Source organism: Mauremys reevesii, unplaced genomic scaffold, assembly GCF_016161935.1.
Source record: "Mauremys reevesii isolate NIE-2019 unplaced genomic scaffold, ASM1616193v1 Contig9, whole genome shotgun sequence".
NCBI classification, from domain to species: Eukaryota; Metazoa; Chordata; order Testudines; family Geoemydidae; genus Mauremys; species Mauremys reevesii.
In genome coordinates, this window is record NW_024100906.1 from 681,233 (window position 1) to 695,229 (window position 13,997).

Sequence of the window (13,997 nt, forward strand, 5' to 3'; positions counted from 1 at the left end):
CTCATCGAGTGCCCGAAGGGCGGTCCGGAGCCTCTCCAGCTCCCCCTCTTTCCACGATGATCCTGGAAGACCTTGCATTTGATCTAACTTATTATTAATGGCCTGCAGCTGTTGACCCCGGCGCTCCATTTTCTTATAAAGGGCATTAAACTGGGTAAACTGAATAGGCGTAATCAAATTGGGATAGACCTGTGATGGCACGTGTCTCACCCGAGCCTCCTTTATTTCCCGCATTCGTGACACCCCAGGTCCCGTGGACACGGCATGGCTTGGGAGGGTGCATACGGCAAAGCTGTTTTCATAGGCTCGGGCGTATTGGAGGGTAGTGGAACCATAACAGGGGCACCATTATCCAGGTCGGAAGCCAAAGGTATCACCGTGTCCTTGCCACCGAAAAACTCCCTGGCTCCAACCGACAACACAGAAGGCATTTCGGGCGTTGGGCGGAAAAGCTTAAAAAGGGCCGCCTGGACTCCTGACTCGGCCACGAGAGTTTTTACTATCTTCTTTGTCTTATTCCATACTGGACTCAGGGAAAAGGCTTCCTTATCGCCCTGAGCCACCGACTTCCAAAGCTTGGAGCCTAGCCGCTCCCACACAGTTTTATTAAAAATTGTACTCGGCTTAACAAAAGGTTCCCTTCTCTGTCCCCACCGCAGCAGGCGGGATAACATATCAAAGGGGAGCCTTTCTCCCTGCCGCTTCATAATGTGCAATAAAGGCTTCTGTGTTATCTTTTCTTCAGCTGATACAGCGGTACTCACGTTAGCTGCTCTGCCCTTCTCCACCGCGGCTTATAGCCGCCCTTCTCCTCCGCGGCTTATAGCCGCCGCTTTCCTCCGCGACTTATAGCCGCCCCTCTCCTCCGCGGCTTATAGCCGCTCTCCTCAGGGCTCAGGTGCGCCTCTCTTTTCGGACGCCCGGGGGCTTCTCCAGCACTCCCCGCCGCGGCTCCCAGCTGCCCGCCTCTGGGCTCAGGCTCCTGGCCGTTCGCCTCTGGGCTCAGGCTCCTGACACTATCATCACTCGATACGAATCACGTCGGATAAGCACTGCCCGCCTCTGGGCTCAGGCTCCTGGCCGTTCACCTCTGGGCTCAGGGCTTCTCCGCCTGGGTCAGGCCACCGACACTTTCATTCGATACGAATCACGTCGGGGTCACCATTTGTTGCATCGCAGGCGTACATGAACAAAACTCAACAATCAGTGTGATTGGCAGCAAAGTCCTTTATTTCTCTCCAGCATGCTCTTATATACAATTAAGCTCAAGCAATCAAGCAGTTGCTAATTGGTTAATAAGGTACACACAGGCACAACTGTAACTTCATTGGGTAATTGCCATTCTGTCTAACCTTCTAATTTATTATCCCGTTACTGCCTACCAGCAGATAAGAACTAGCCTCATCCTAGAAACTTGCATGTCAGTTTCTCACACTCTCATGCACAACAATCCCACAGGTATTCACCCACAAAAGCTTATGCTCCAATATGTCTGTTAATCTATAAGGTGCCACAGGACTCTTTGTCACTTTTTACAGATCCAGACTAACACGACTACCCCTCTGATACTTCTCTGTTCCAGACTCAGCAGCAGAAAGTGAGTCTGGTGAGTGAGGCCCGGATTGAATACGAGGAGGAGAAATACACCCAGAAGGAGGGATTCGTCCAGCGCCAGGTACCAGAGTGACTGCGCCCGGGATAGAGAGAGCATTGGCTAGTGATTAGAGCTGGGAGCCAGGACTCCTGGGTCCTGTCCCTGCTCTGGGTCTGGTGTGTTAGAGCAGAGGTGGGTGATGGTGCCAGGACTCCTGGGTCCCCATCTCACAGTCCCTCTCCCCCAGGTGCAGACGGTGGTGGAGCGCTCCGAGGTCTATAACTACCTGCCCATCATTGTGGGCAGCAGCGTGGGGGGCCTGATCCTGCTGGCTCTCATCACCGCAGCCCTCTACAAGGTGAGAGGGGCAGGGCTTGGACCCCTCCCCCACTGCCCATCACCCTGGGGGCGGGGCCTCTGGCCCTCCCAGCTGGTGGGGGAGGGGAGAGGGTATTTACTTGGGGGGCTCCCACATCCCATCCCCCCACCAGGTGTGAGTCCATCTGCTTCTGTCCGGCTGGCTCTCACCATCTCTCCACTCTGTCTCTTTCCAGTTCGGCTTCTTCAAGCGCCAGTACAAGCAGAGGATGGAGGGTGATGGGGCCGAGCCGGCCCAGACCGATGCCTCCCCTCCCCCCGATGCCCCCAAACAATAGCCCCGCCCACATCCCCTCCCCATGGACTGCTCCAGATCTACACACCACATGACAATCTGGACTTGGAACATCCCTTCAGAGTATCCGTGTGGGGCTAGGACCAGGACGCCTGGGTTCTATCCCCAGTGGTGGGAGGGGAGTGGGGTCTAGTGGGTTACAGGACGGGGGATGGGAGCCAGGACTCCTGGGTTCTCTCCCAGCAGTGGCAGGGGAGTGGTGTCTAGTGAGTTAGAGCAGGGGGGCGGGAGCCAGGATGCCTGGGTTCTATCCCCAGTGGTGGAAGGGGAGTCGGGTCTAGTGGGTTACAGCAGCAGGGACGGGAGCCAGGACTCCTGGGTTCTATCCCAGCAGCGGGAAGGGATTGGGGTTAGAGCAAGGGGGCAGGAGCCAGGACTCCTGGGTTCTCTCCCAGCAGCGGGAAGGGGTGGGATCTAGTGCATTAGAGTGAGAAGGGCTGAGTCTCTCTCCACCTCAGTTTCCCCACTTGTAACGTGGGGATAACTATCCTGCCATTTTCTATTTCTACTGGGAGCCGTTTGGTGCACGGCTTGACTCTCACTGTGAAGGTGGCACTCCCAGAGTCATGAGGCGCCTTGATCTCAGCTGGGCTCCGTGCGGCACCAGGGTCCCCGTCTCAGTCAGGGCCTCGAGGTGCTGCTGGGTAACATCTAATAAAGCCAAGCTCTCGGAGTCATTCGCCTGCCTTGCCTGAGGTCTCGGGGCATTTCAAACCGTCCCCAAATACAGCGGGTGCGTTTGTGGGCAGGAAAGGGAGTTGGGGTGTGGTTCGGGGCCAGGCTTTCAGGCCTCGTGAGGGGATGAAATCACTTGCACAATTTATTGTCATGGGGCGTTCTGCTCGCCGCTCGACAGCGCCTCCTCCTGGCCACTCTGGGGATTACCTCTGCCTGGCTGACACCCCTTCCAGTGGTTGCATCCTGTTACTCTCTGGCACTCTCAGTCCGTGGCCCCTCTCTCGCTGGCTGCTACCTCTTCATGACTTGCTCCTCCGGCCAGCTCACTAAGCGGGTTCCTCTGCCAGGGTGGGATACATTCCAAATCTCTCCAGAGAAACCACACTCAACTGTTCTCACACCCTCTGCCCTGATCCTGTCCCTCCTGCCTTGACCCAGACAGCCTGATAGCTGGCCTCTCCTTGCAGTACCCCCGGCAGGGGAATCCTCTTCTCTGGATTCCACCCCAGGGCCCTTTACCAAGCAGTCAAGGTCTGCATCTTCCTAACTTCACTGCTCTCACCCCTGGACCACTCCCTACCTTGCTTCCCCTCATCCTAGTCAGCCCCCTCTCTCCTAGGTCTCATGGATTCCTGCCCTTCCTTTCCTCACCCTGCAGCCCTCTCCCTGGTACCAGTCTCTTGGCTTGATGTAAACCCCTGCCCTGGTCCCTCACAAATGAACTTGCATCCAATTAGCAGCCGCCTCATAGCCTAAATCTCTCCCGTTTGCCGCTTAATTGGGTCTGCCTGGCCTAAGTCAACCCGCTCAGGGCCGGTGTGGGAGTAAGTCCCTTCACCCTGATTGAAAAGGACAAAATAAATTCCCTCCCCCAGCAGATTTACCCTGTGGAACTCCCTGTCACATGAGGTGAGGAGGCCAAGCGCTGTGGCTAGAGAGAATGAGAGGTTGGTACGGACCCCGAGCTGTGTGAGGTCAGTTCTTAGGAGCTGCAAGCCCTAGCAGGAAGTGATGGCAGCTAGCGATCAGTCTGGTCGGCTTATTGAAAGAAAGATCGAGAGGTGACTTGGTTGTGGTGTTAGGAGAAAATCCCACGTTCTAAAGAGTTCTGGCCCTGGGCTTACCCCGCACTATGCCCCTGACACCACTCCAGCTCCCAGCTGCGCAGCCAGACCCCAGGCTCCAGCCACAGGCACCCCCCCACACCATTGCCCCGCCCACCGCTGCTTGCTTCAGCCCTCCACCTCCCTGCTCCCCCTCCACTTCCCCATCTAGGGCTTAATTTGTCCCCCAGCTTGCCGGGGCTGAGTAAGTCTGCTGTGAAAAGTGATATTAACGCATATACAGCTATCAGATTTCACAGTAGCAGACTTATGAGCTAGCAAGTCTGAAAAAAATATCTACCCAACAAGCAAAACTTGGAAAGCACATTATTTGTGATTCTGTTCTGTTTAGGTCCAGTAAAGAATAGAGACAACTGTACATTATTTTTATTACTGAGTCTGCAAAAAATGTAAATAAATTACAGTGATTTGGACATGGGAATGCGCATATTGATTTGATTTTCCTAAAGTTAATTAAGTATATTAGGAAAAACTGTCAGAGCAGCCACCAGCAAGAGTTGGTGGCTGCACTCTGAGGCCACCAAAACATTTGCTGCGAGAACCCCTGATCTAGCCTGACCTAACACGGGCCATAGGACTGCCTTGAATTCATCCTGGTTTGAAGCAGAGCAGTGGATCTTTGAGAAAAGAGCACCCAGTCTTGAGTTACAAATCGCCAGTGATAGAGAATTCACTGTGGCCCTTAGTAAATTGTTCCAAAAGTTATTTACCCTCCCTGTTAAGAATGTTACACACGATCATAGAATCATAGAAGATTAGGGTTGGAACCTCAGGAGGTATCTAGTCCAACCCTCTGCTCAAAGCAGGACCAACCACAACTAAATCATCCAGCCAGGGCTTTGTCAAGCCAGGCCTTAAAAACCTCTAAGGATGGAGATTCCACCACCTCCTAGGAACCCATTCCAGTGCTTCACCACCCTCCTAGTGAAAAAGTTTTTCCTAATAGCCAACCTAGACCTCCCTTACTGCAATCTGAGACCATTACTTGTTCTGTCATCTGCCACCACTGAGAATAGTCTAGATCCATCCTCTTTGGAACCCCCTTTCAGGTAGTTGAAAGCAGCTATCAAATCCCCCCTCATTCTTCTCTTCTGCAGACTAAATAATCCCAGTTCCCTCAGTCTCTCCTCATAAATCATGTCCTCCAGCCCCCTGATCATTTTCGTTGCTCTCCGCTGGACTATCTCCAATTTGTCCACATCCTTCTTGTAGTCGGGGGCCCAAAACTGGACACAGTGCTCCAGATGTGTCTTCACCAGTGCTGAATGGAGGGGAATAATCACTTCCCTCGATCTGCTCCGACTAATACAGCCTAATATGCTGTTAGCCTTCTTGGAAACGAGGGCACACTGCTGACTCATATCCAGCTTCTCATCCACTGTAATCCCCAGGTCCTTTTCGGCAGAACGGATGCTTTGCCAGTCGGTCCCCAGCCTGTAGTGGTGCATGGGATTCTTCCGTCCTAAGGGCAGGACTCTGCACTTGTCCTTGTTGAACCTCATCAGATTTCTTTTGGCCCAATAATTTGCCTAGGTCACTCTGGACCCTATCCCTACCCTCCAGCGTATCTACCTCTCCCCACAGCTTAGTGTCATCCATGAACTTGCTGCGGGTGGAATCCATCCCATCATCCACATCATTAATGAAGATGTTGAACAAAACCAGCCCTGCAACACTCCAGTTATTTCCAGTTGGAATTGGTCTGGCTTCAACTTCCAGCCACTGGCTCTTGTTAGAACTTTCTCTGCTAGACTGAAGAGCCCCTGTTATGAAATTTCTGTTCCCTATGGATTAAGTCTCCCCTTAACTTGTTCTTTGTTAAACTAAATACATTGAGCTCCTTGAGTCCGTCACACGGGATTCCAGCAAGGGTTACCCCAAGGCCAAATGCAGAGGTACAATAACCTCTCTGCTCCTACTCACGATTCCCGTTTATCCCTCATGCCCTGCCATTCTTCCCTTCAGGGACTGGGCCCTGTGTCTGAAACCAGTGACATCAAACAGCCTCGTCAAAACAAAGGTGTCACGCATAGGCACCGACTCCGTGGGTGCTCCATGGAAGAAAATGAGCAGGTGCTTAGCGCCCACCGGCAGCCAGCTCCCTCCCTTCCCCCCAGCACCTCCTGTCTGCTGGTGGCCCCACGGATCAACTCCTCCCCCTCCCTCCCAGCGCCTCTCGCCCTCGGCCATCAGCTGTTCCGCGGCATGCAGGAGGCACTAGGTGGGAGGGGGAGGAGTGGGGATGGGGCACGCTCGGGGAAGGGGGCAGAACTGGGCAGGAAGAGGCAGGGTGGGGGCTTGGGAGAAGGGCTGGGGCGGGTGCGCGGCAGGGGTGGGGCAGGAGTGGGAAGAGGTGGGGAAGAGGTCGGATGGGGTGGGAGAAGGGCTGGGGTGGGGGTGGGCATGGGGCAGGGCAGGGACTTGTGGGGAAGGGGTTGGGTGGGGGCAGGGCCTGGGGCGGAGCAGGAGGTTGAGCACCCCTGGGGCCCGGAGGAAGCTGGCGCCTGGGGTGTCACAGATCCACAGGCCTGGTGCTCTCACACGGCTCTAACTGGGGTCAGCCACTTGGCTTCACCACCTCCTGGTCTGAACCGTGGAGCCTTCAGCACCCCTGCTACACACCGTGAGCTCCCTGCAGCGAGTCTGCCAGAGTTGGACACCGGGGAGAGACCTGTACCCTCAAACGGCGCAATGCCCTGACCCCCAGCTTCAGCATCCGCAGTGACTCTCAGCCAGCACTGCAAAAGCAGCAGGGTTCTTAGATGTCTGGACACAGCATAGAAACCCCGTGATCAGCCCGGAGCACAGGGCCCTCTGACCCCCTCTTTTGTCGCAGTTCAGGGAGCCTCCTGCGTCCAGCAGCCCGCACTGAACAACTCCCCACCGGGCCTCTCCTCAGTCCCTTGTTCAGTCCTTAGTCCCCAGAGCCGGCTCCTTCCGCAGCGAGCCTGCGCCCCAGCACCCAGCACAGAAACCGTTGTGCTGTCTCCCCACAGGGCCGGAGGGGCACATTGGCAGGGTGCCAATTGTAGGCTGGGCGGATGTTGGGGGGCTGCCCAGGCTGCCCCCGCCCTGGGGACACACGGAGGCAGACTCCAGGGCAGGGGAGGCTGATTGGCAATGGATTGGGTGGGTGTGACTGGGGGCAGCTCTCTTTGGCATTGCCTGAGCTGGGCACACACAGAGAGATTCATTCCCCGGGCAACCTACTGGCATATGCGAAACATGCCACCTTCATGATTATTTTTTTCAATGAAAACAAATCTCTGCATGTTTGGTGTTTAAAGCTGGAGATTTGGGGGGTACAGATCCTAGCTTTTAACAAGAGCAACCTTATGTTTGTGTAAAAAGCCGACCCTTTGATGTGGACAGAGACTTTCTTTCCCCCAGGTGGCTAAAATAAATAAAATACATTTCATAGACGGCTGAGGCCAGAAGGGGTCACACAGTCCATCCAGCGAGACCTTCAGCAGAGCTCAGGCCAGAGACCCCTTCCTGTGATTTGGGGGGAGGGATAGGAGGGGGAGCAAGGAGAGCGACAGAGATTGGGGTGGGGAGCAGCCAGTTCCAGGCTGGGAAGAGGCACCCCAGCAGCTCCCGGCTGGCTGGAGCCCGGTGTTCCCCTCTCTCCACACCGAGCCCACTGACCGAGCGACTGTGGCTCTAACCAGAATGAGCTGGGGCTCCCCGCTTGGATCCATGTCACTCCCCTAGAGGCCTGTGCCCCGTCCATCCGTTTTCCACAGTGTCGCCCTCTAGTGGCTGCAGTTCCCTGAGAGAAGCTGAAAGGAGCTTTTCCATTAGCTCAGCAAGCAGGAGGCTGCGTGAAAGCCCACACTCCCATTCCTGGTTCCTCCAGGTAGGCACGCAATTTAGCTCAGCTTGGAGAGACTTGAGTGTCTTGGGTGTTTGAGGGTCCTCAGCCCCACTCCCCAGAAGTGTGTGGAAAATTCAGCTCAGCTGGCAGAGCATTTAGTGTTGATCAACCAAGATTCTTCCCGTTCATCTGACTATAAGGTCTGGCGTCCCCCCTGTGCTGGGTGCTGCACCCACACCTAGTGAGAAACATTGCCTGGCACAAGACAGAGAGAGGGGAAACTGAGGCACGGAGCAGGGACGTGATTTACCCAAGGTGATGCAGCAGGAACCTGAAATAGAAAGCAGGTCTCAGGAATTCCAGTCCGTTGGTCCACATGCGGCTGGAGCGGCTGGGAGAGAGAGACCGCAGACAGATTAGAACTACAGATGGGCAGCACAGAGACTGAACAGACATAAATACAGTCGATGCTTATAACTGGGCCGAATGTAGGTGGATTTTCACGGGAATGGCAAAAGATACAAGGGCCACCTCACCTTCCATTTTGCAAACCCCTGCTCCAAAGCGTGGGGGCGCTAGCGCTTTTCAGCAAAACAGCTGTACACATATTTTTTTTAACATGGACTAAACAATGTAAGAACAGAAGAACGGCCATACTGGGTCAGACCCATGGTGCATCTAGCCCAGTGTCCTGGCTTCCAACAGTGGCCGATGCCAGATTCTTCATAGGGAATGAACAGAACAGGGCAATTATCAAGTGATCCATCCCTAGTCATCCAGTCCCAGCATCAGGCAGTTAGAGGCTTAGGGACACTCAGAGCATGGGGTAGCATCTATGACCATCTTGGCTAACAGCCATCGATGGACTTATCCTGCATAGAATCATCGTATAGCAAGGGGACACGGCCTCCCTCTAAGATTGACAAGGAGGAACCACCATCTGCTCCCTAGTGGGCAGAGCCAGGAAGACCACACCCACCCTGCCGGAAGCATGGGGGCGGGACAAGAAGTACAAAAGTCGGGCCCTGCAGCTCATTTGGGCTGGAGCTCCTGAGGGAGACAGATACGTCTCCTCCACTGAGGAGGACTTGTGTTGCATCGAGGACTCGCCTGAGCTGCCAGCCACTGAGGAGCTGCTGGGACTACCATTGGCCGTATATCCCAGTGAGATGGAGGATGATCCCAGGATCCAGTCACACCCTGAGGGGAGGGGAGGAAGTAGCCCAGGGACAGCTGACTGTAGTCCGGCTGCATTGCTGCCTGAATCCAGGTCAGCATATTGTGGCTGGATTCCCTGCTGACCCAGTAGCAGAACACTCCACCACGGTTAGTGCCCTGGGCTGGGACCCGATGGAGTAGGGTATGCCCAGGTCCCCCTATCCCCCTGCTGGGAACCCCACCACTGGGTGGCCACCTCTCAACCTTAAGCCAAGAGGCCTGCGTTTATCTGACTATTGGGCAGAGCCAGGATGTCAAAGCTCCTAGACTGATTACTGCTCTGCCTTGCCTGAGGGCCAGAGACCTTAGACATTTTGGTTCCCTGCCTTGCTGGAGGGCCAGGGCTCCCAGACTATTGACTGTTCCGTCCTGCTTGAGGGCCAGAGACTGGCAGCTCACAACCCCCCATGTAATAACCTCGTGACCCCCTGAGGAGTCCCGACCCCCAGTTTGAGAGCCCCTGCTCTAGACCTTTAATCATTTTTGTTCCTCTTCTCTGGACTCTTGCCAATTTGTCCACATCTTTTCTGAAATGTGGTGCCCAGAAGTGGACACAATACTCTGTCTGAGGCCTAAATCCGCACAGAGTACAGTAGAAGAATGGGAACGGTTTTCCAACCAGTTTTGCACCCACCTTATAGTTGTTCCATCTAGGCTGTATTTCCTTAGTTTGTTTATGAGATGGAGATGCGAGACAATATCAAAAGTCTTACTAAAGTCAAGATATACCACATCTACTGCTTCCCCCCATCCACAAGCCTTGTTACCCTGTCAAAGAAAGCTCTTAGGTTGGTTTGACATGATTTGTTCTTGACAAATCCATGCTGACTGTTACTTATCACCTTATTATCTTCTAGATGTCTGCAAATTGATTGTTTTATTATTTGCTCCATTCTCTTTCTGGGTACAGAAGTTAAGCTGACTGGTCTGTAATTCCCAGGGTTGTCTTTACTTCCCTTTTGTACAGACTGGCACTACATTTGCCCTTTTCCAGTCCATGAACTTATTTAATTCTTTTCTGAACCCAGTTATACTCTTGGCCTTCACAACATCCCCTCACAAGGAGTTCCACAGGTTGACTGTGTGTCGTGTGAAGAAATACTTCCTTATGTTTGTTTTAAACCTGCTGCTTATTCATTGCATCAGCTGACCCCTGGTTCTTGTGTTATGTGAAGGAGTAAATAACACTTCCCCATTTGCTTTCTCTACACCGTTCGTGATTTTATAGACCTCTATCATATCCCCCCTTCGTTGTTTCTTTTCTAAGCTGAACAGTCCCAGTCTTTTAAAACTCTCCTCAAATGGAAGCTGTTTCATCCCCCTAATAGTTTTTGTTGCCCTTCTCTATACCTTTTCCAATTCTAACAGATCTTTTTTTGAAATGGGGTGACCAGAACTGTATGCAGTGTTCAAGGTGCCGGTGTACCATGTATTTATATAATGATATTTTCTTTCTTATTATCTCTCTCTTTCTGAATGGTTCCTAACGTTCTGTTCGCTTTTTTGACTGCCACTTCACATTGAGTGGATGTTTTCAGAACATTTTCCATGATGACGTCAAGATCTTTGGTGACAGCTAATTTAGATCCCATCATTTTGTATGCACAGCTGGGATTATGTTTTCCATTGTGCATTACTTTGCACTTGTCTACATTGAATTTCATCTGCCACTTTGTTGCCCAGTCACCCAATTTAGTGAGATCCTGGGACACTTTGTACCTCAGAGCAGCACCCACCCGCCCATTCACCACTGTCATATAATTAGGATATGTTTCCTACAAAGGATTCCTTGTGAGGTATCATTTTATCATTGTTGAACATGAATATCCTGTTGGATTATATGTGCTATTATTGTATGGGAAGTTATGAAGTTTTGACTATGCCTGTGTTACTGAAATATATTGTGAGGTTGGGAACACCCACAACCAGAGTAGCCAGACATGCTAATGGCTCATTAAAGGGAATCCACTCTCCCAACGGCCAACTCAGAAGACTTCTCAGACCAATCTCCCTAGTTCAAAGTCTTTAGCTGCCAGATGGTCTTCCAGGTGTTGAGATCTCAGAAGAGCAAGATCCCTTAATAAAGAGATTTTTTTTTTTGTTACACAAATACAGGTGTAGTAAGATGAGGCCCTGAAACATAAACTCTTGCGTCAGAGGCCTAGTCTGAGGCCTGAAGCTTGAACCAAAGTACTTCCAGGCATTGCTAAGCAAAAGCTGGGCTGTGAGCCAGAGGCAGGCCTCACTCACAGAAATAGCAAGAAGAGGAACTTGTGCCCAGATGACATCAGGACACTCCACAGACATAACAAGGAACAGGCAGGTGCATCTTAAAGACAGGACAGCACGATGGATAGATCTGTTTGTCTGGAACAAGATGATCCAAGGGGAGACAGCACCCTAATGAGCCAAGGGGCTGTACCTCAGTACGTCAGGAGGGATGAGTAATCTGCCCTGTAACTGTATAAAAGTAGGTCCCTGAGTGCGTATCTTTGTCCAGCCTAGGGAGCAGTGGGAAGTCCCGCCACTGACTGAGCTGTGTCCATTGCCAGGGCGCACATATTCGTAGTACGTCCTGTAGAGTCTATAGGAAACTATTACTGTGCTTTGTTTGACAATAAACCTGACGGGTTCCTTCGTACCTCACTAGAGTCTGTGGTCTTTGGGGGCTCTCTTGGGATTTGCTGTGTCAGCTACCTGCGCAGAGGGAACACGCACGCAGCCGACTGTCATCATCATCGAGCAAGAGCAGAGCACCACACCAGTAGCTACTGACAACAACAGTTTAAGTTGCTTGACAGCCCAGACAATGGCATAGATCTTTTTTTCAATGACAGCATAATTTTAGTCAGTGGGGCTGTGAGGGTAACTATGGGAGACATTGTGAGCTGTTCAGACACGATGATCATGGGGCCACGGATGCAGCTTTCATGAGATTTGCAAAACTCTCCGCTCTAGTCATCAATTACTGGAGCTCGGCTAACACACAGCTCTACTCAGTCTCGTAACCCTCTGACCTTTCATAGAATCATAGAATATCAGGGTTGTAAAGGACCTCAGGAGGTATCTACTCCAACCCCCTGCTCAAAGCAGGACCAATCCCCAGCTAAATCATCCCAGCCAGGGCTTTGTCAAGCCTGACTTTAAAAACCTCTAAGGAAGGAGATTCCACCACCTCCCTACGTAACCCATTCAGTGCTTCACCACCCTCCTAGTTAAAAAGTTTTTCCTAATATCCAACCTAGACCTCCCCCACTGCAACTTGAGACCATTTCTCCTTGTTCTGTCATCTGGTACCACTGAGAACAGTCTAGATCCGTCCTCTTTGGAACCTCCTTTCAGGTAGTTGAAAGCAGCTATTAAATCCCCCCTCATTCTTCTCTTCTGCAGACTAAACAATCCCAGTTCCCTCAGCCTCTCCTCATAAGTCATGTGCTCCAGCCCCCTAATCATTTTTGTTGCCCTCCACTGGACTCTCCAATTTTTCCACATCCTTCTTGTGGTGTGGGGCCCAAAACTGAACACAGTGCTCCAGATGAGGCCTCACCAATGTCACTCATTTTCTCTAGCTCATCTGCACTTTGCAGAGCCCTTTGCATATCCCGCTCAGCTGCCCTTTGTCTGAGACGGGCAGCTGCTTACGTTTTCTTCTATCATCACAAACAGCTTTGGTCGGAGAGCACAAAGGGGAGGGAAGTGCCACGACCACAACCGCGATGCTGTGGATGTGCGGCATCCAGGGTTTGGAAATGGCCTCATGCATGCACCAGAGCTGCCTTTCTTGAGGGCAGAGGAAAGGGAAGTTTAAATATAGAGATCAGCCCCCGGTGTTTGTAGGAAACGAGCAAGAGCTGGTGAGAGATAGAGACCGACGGGGAGAGAAATCGAGGCTGTAACAAAAGCAGTACCAGATATAAACTCTGTTTATACTGGATCCAGTGTCCGCTCCTGCCACGCCTCACCTCAGAGGTAGCTGCATCTCAGTACCAGGCATGGGATCCCTGTATAAACAGCCCCTCTACCCCACCCCAGAGGTGGTTGCATCTCAGCACCAGGCGAGGGATCCCTAGGAACAACTGGAGATCTCAGTTCTGGATGATAAATCCCTGTATGAACAGCCCCCACACCCCACCCCAGAGGCGGCTGCATCTCAGTGCCAGGCAACGATCCCTGTATTAAACAGACCTCATGCCGCACCCCAGAGGTAGTAGCCACAGGTGGGAATTTTAAGGCAAAAGGTCTAGTGCAGAGATGGCCAGAGAGAGAGATGTAGAAATAGACATGGGAATGCAGAGAGTTCAGAACTCAGTGAGTCATCCAGGTTTATAACTGCCCCTATTATAATCTGGAACCCAGCCCGGGCCTCATGCACCCCACTGTCCGCAGAGCCAAATCAGCACAGCAAGGGAGAAAGGGATGTAGTAAAACCACAGACTGAGTTTTATGGAAATAGGATTCGGCTCTTTCATATCCTCATGCCTGTCAACAAAGCACGTTTCATGCTGTGCATTTATACAGGGACCCCCTGCCCAGTGCTGAGATGCAGCTGTTTCTAGGGTGTGCACAGGGGCTGTTTATACAGGGATCCTTCAGCCAGCACTGAAATGCAGCTGCCTCTGGGGTGGGGCACAGGGATCCCCCACCCAGTGCTGAGGTACAACTGGCTCAATTCAATTATTCTTTGTTGATACACCAAGCTATACAATGGCTACCAAAGGGTAAAAAGACAGAGATAAGTTCAAGTGTTGTGTTGTGTTGTGTTCTGTGTGTGTGTGTGTGTGTGTGTGTGTGTGTGTTCTGGACACTTGTGTGTGAGTCCTGTCCCCTCCCCAGGGCGGATCTCTCTCTCCCTTCGCAGGGCACCAATATCAATTCTCTTTCCTCTGCACTCAG

The 13,997-nt window shown here is 52.3% G+C and overlaps 1 pseudogene; it reads left to right on the plus strand.

Moving 5' to 3' along the window:
• Nucleotides 1-2,472, plus strand: part of LOC120395039 — a 28,240-nt pseudogene extending 25,768 nt beyond the window's left edge.
• Nucleotides 2,473-13,997: the final 11,525 nt, after the last annotated feature.